Source organism: Bison bison, unplaced genomic scaffold (assembly GCF_000754665.1).
Source record: "Bison bison bison isolate TAMUID 2011002044 unplaced genomic scaffold, Bison_UMD1.0 scf7180017864347, whole genome shotgun sequence".
Lineage (NCBI taxonomy): Eukaryota > Metazoa > Chordata > Mammalia > Artiodactyla > Bovidae > Bison > Bison bison.
This window is the reverse complement of record NW_011494919.1, coordinates 8705209-8708330: the sequence shown is the minus strand read 5'-3', so window position 1 is coordinate 8708330 and position 3122 is coordinate 8705209. Positions and strand designations below refer to the sequence as shown.

Sequence of the window (3122 nt, the reverse complement as noted above, 5' to 3'; positions counted from 1 at the left end):
GGTGGGCCTCAGTCCATGGGGTTGTTAAGAGTCGGACAAAACTCAGCGACTTCACTTTCACTTTTCACTTTCCTGCATTGGAGAAGGCAATGGCAACCAACTCCAGTGTTCTTGCCTGGAGAATCTCAGGGAGGGGGGAGCCTCGTGGGCTGCCGTCTATGGGGTCACACAGAGTCGGACACGACTGAAGCGACTTAGCAGTAGCAGCAAGATATCCCTGGTGGCTCAGAGGATAGAGCGTCTGCCTGCAGTGCAGGAGACCCAGGTTCGATCCCTGGGTTGGGAAGATCCCCTGGAGAAGGAAATGTCAACCCACTCCAGTATTCTTGCCTGAAGAATCCCATGGATAGAGGAGCCTGGCGGGCTACAGTCCACGGGCTTGCAAAGAGTCGGACACAACTGAGCGACTTCACACACACATACACACAGGATATCGGAGCCCTGTAACTGGAGAAAGGAGAAAGAATGAAGAAGGAATATTAACACCAGAAGTGCCACCATTACTGCTACTCAAATGTCTTGTGAAACTAGTTACACAGCCACAGCTGAAGACCAGGTGAAGTGATATTGCTGCGAAATGTCCCTGGCTGGACACCCAGCTCCCAGCCAGATTCCACAACAGGAAAGTGAAGTGAAGTGAAGTTGCTCAGTCGTGTCTGACTCTTTGCAACCCTATGGACTGTAGCCTACCAGGTTCCACCATCCACGGGATTTTCCAGGCAAGAATACTAGAGTGGGTTGCCATTTACAATTTTGGTGGATCACTAGTTACCAAACCTTGCTCTTGATAGTTGTGTTGCAGGAAGAGGGACCCCTTCCAGGTCCTGAGAATAGGCTCTTGTCTAAAATTTGGAAATGAATTGTCCAAGGAGACACCAAGAGCTGACCAAGTAAGAGATGTTATTGGGAAAGGGCGCCTGGGTAGAGGGTAAGGGAACCCAGGAGAACTGCTCTGCCACATGGCTCCCAGTCTCAGTTTCATGACGATGGGATTAGTTTGCAGTTTGTATTTGGCCAATAATAATGACTCAGGGCCTTTCCTGGTGGCACACACATTGCTCAGCCAAGATGCTAGCAGGAAGGATTCTGGGAGACACATGGTGTCTCCTTCTGATCTTTCCTGAATTCTTCCAGTTGATGATGGCTTAATAGTTCCATGTTCCTTACCAGGACCTCCTGTTGTAAAATAACTCACTTAAATGATTACTAGGGTTACTGGCCAGAGTGGGAGGTTTCAGTGAGTGAGCTTCCCCTAACTCCAGCCACAGATATGAGTAACAAAAGAATGAATAGAAAATATGTGATCATAATGCCTGGAGGTGTGAGAGTGTAAGGAAATGGGTACTATAAGAAATAATCACAATCTCAAGTTAATTTTATGATTAATCATATGACAAAGGGAACCACAAGTTAATGCTCATTATTATCTGCAAAATTTCTTTGACACAATTCCATAAAATAAAGTAACAACAAATGAAAACTGCAACTAACACGATGAGTTAGACAGTATTGGCTCATAAGATTCATGTTCTAGTACCAATTTTGCAAGTCAAACTAGATATGTCGTCTTGGGTAAGTCGCTGAATATTTCTTAGTCTGCCATCTAAATCTAACCCATGCTAGAGAGTCAAATTAGTTCATGTCTAAATCTCCATAAAGTTAAGCTTTTGAGAGTTTCTATTTTATAATTTAGGAGGATGATTTATCACAGATATGAAATTTCAATTCAACAGCTATTGTCTTTCACTGTAAAAGACCCTGAGAAATTCATACATATTAATAATAATCAGAGCTGAGATTAGCATGCAATTATGTGCCAGCCATTGTTCCAAAATGCTTTACTTTTACTTATTTCCTTTCCCAATAGCCCTACCAAGCTATTATCTCCATTTTACACCTGCAGCATTTACATATGATGTATATGTATATATACATATTCATCTGATTTAGAATGAAAGTTTAAAGACACTGGATTCTATTCTCTAAAGACATAAATTACTAATAAATCAAGATAATCTTGGCCATCTTGTGAAAATCTTTGGAAGCAAAACCACATAGCTTTTTGTCATATGTAAATTTACAGTAGAAGTGAACTGATAATGCTTAGTTTAGCATGAAAAATTATGCTAATATAAAATTATTTTATATAGAGTAGGTAGTTAGAAAAGTTCTAAGAAAGAACATATGAAATGATTAAAAGTAAAGAAGTGGCATGAGGATGCGTAAAGTGTATTTTAAAAATCAGCACTCAGATCTTGCAAGATGAAAGCATTGTGATAGGACTAAAATCTGTAAAACTGTGAAGACGTTAATTGAATCAACAATTATATCCTCATGCAGCTCTAATTCTTAGACAAAGAATTTAAACATCATGGGCAAATGTCAGGTACATTTCTATCAGACAAGGAAGAGTTTTTTGTTTTTCTAACTACAGGTAGCAGAGAATTCTACAGGAAAAACATGTCTCCAGTGTTAGGTCTTGATGATTGTTCTCAGGTAAGTGTGAGAATCGCTCTACCAAGATAAATTTAGAATAGCAAAGTGACAGATCACCTGGGAAAGATGATGTTTGTGTTTATTGAGTTTGAAGTATTAGTGGAAAAAACAATTGATTATGCTGATCTGCTGAACTGGAAGTATGAATCTAAATCTCATTAGTCAGGTCTCAGCTAGATATTTGGAAGCCATTTGCATAGTAGGTGTGAAATTCTGGGGTTGGGGAGATCTTTCAAAAGAGAAATATGTAGAGAAGTCTAAGGATAGTTGGATATTAAAAGATAATGTACAATATAAAAAAAAAAAAAGAAACTAAATCAAATAAGCCTCTTTGGCTCACCATTTAAGAGGGCAGCTGCCTTACTTAGAGATGACCATTCAATGCTGTTAGTTATCATTCATTTAAATGATAAAAATTCTTTAGGATTTATGTAGACAAGAAAGACTTTTCATTAGAATCACTGACTACACATTGTAGAGAGAAAGAATCAAATGTACATGCTAAGCCAAATTAAATTTAATACCATATATATGTATGTATGTGAAAGTCTCTGAGTCGAGTCTGACTCTTTGAGACCCCATGCACTGTAGCCCAACAGGCAACTCCATCCATGGGATTTTCCAGG

The 3122-nt window shown here is 39.4% G+C and overlaps 1 non-coding gene across 1 annotated transcript; it reads left to right on the top strand.

The window, feature by feature from the left end:
* Positions 1 to 214: 214 nt before the first annotated feature.
* TRNAC-GCA lies at positions 215 to 286 on the top strand. Its single transcript has one exon. It is a non-coding gene; the product is annotated as a tRNA-Cys (tRNA).
* The last annotated feature ends 2836 nt before the right edge of the window (positions 287 to 3122 follow it).